We start from the raw sequence: 1,272 nt of genomic DNA, 5'->3' as shown, positions 1-1,272 counted from the left end.
GTGAACTCCTGAACAAGACCCGTAAGAGGTCAACATGAATATACAGTGAAATGTGATGATCTATTTTCCGTTCTTAGATGAATAACAAAGCCATAAATGTTGCACACAAGTAAGATGAGGGTACAACCTATCTGGCTGCCATCCATAGGAGTGAGCATCATGTGCTAACTTGTCGATGGCCCTGCAGTTGTTGTGGCTGTCCATGTCGGGCACGCGCATTCGATGCAGGGAACTGTTGAGTGGGGACTGTAGCTCCCTTCTGGTGTATGATTCCCTTGTTGGAGCAGTTGCGGTGAGTCGGAACACGGTGTGTCTGAAGATGCAAATAACGCATAATGTTAAGAATGACATATCTCTTTGATCTGAAGAAATACACTAAGAGATCAATAGCAAAGGTACGAGAGTGGTCACATGTCTATTGATTGAAGACTAAATTGGGGTCACACGATTTTATTTTTATTTTGGTACTGTCTGATCTATGCCGGATGGCTTGATGGCCGTCTTCTGCCTCCCGGCTGACACTGTTCGGAATCTTCCCCGAAGAGCCAGTGACCAACGGTAGAGCAGCCTGCCACCGCCGTCTGTGGCCCCGGCCAAAACCCCACTCCCCGCCCCACCGCACTGTCGTGGTTGCGCCGCCCCCGGGCCAATCCACAAAGACTCCCCGTCATCCAGATCTGGCGGCGGCAGTACCTTCAACCCACGCAACTCTAAAAGATGGCCATCTAAGCGCTGCTTCCGCGGCGAACTTGCGGCCCCGCACCCTTATGTTAGAAACCAGCCAACCGGCAGCCTAGGAGCTCCGCCGCCTCGAGGGGTACTGCTTCCCATTGAGAATCGATTGGCCCAGAATAAAAATTCAGACAACTGACGCCTAAATAAAGTGATTTGAGATAAGGGTGCGACCTATCTGGCGGCATGGTGAAGTAGGCAGGTCCAGCTGCCGAGTCGGTGAGGCCGACGCGGTTGCGGTGGCGACCGGCGGCAGGGAAAGAGCGATGTCGCGACGGTCGACGGCTACACGGAAGCAGCGCCAGGACTCTGGATCGATCCGAAGTTGGATCCGCTCCGGCGCCGTGAACAACGGCGGGGGTGAGTCGGCTCCGGTACGGTTCATGCGGCCATCGTCGAGGCAACACCAGCAGCATGGAGTAAGAGGCACACGGCCCAGTGCACGACGGCAATTGGACAGCGTCTCCGGCATTAGGGAGGAGGGCGGCTGTGAAATTGGTGCGGTGGGGGGCACCATGGAGGTTGGGCTGAGGTTTCGTG

The sequence above is a fragment of the Triticum dicoccoides genome, chromosome 2B (assembly GCF_002162155.2).
Source record: "Triticum dicoccoides isolate Atlit2015 ecotype Zavitan chromosome 2B, WEW_v2.0, whole genome shotgun sequence".
Taxonomy (NCBI): Eukaryota; Viridiplantae; Streptophyta; class Magnoliopsida; order Poales; family Poaceae; genus Triticum; species Triticum dicoccoides.
The sequence above is the reverse complement of the archived record's forward strand: the minus strand, read 5'-3'. Positions refer to the sequence as shown.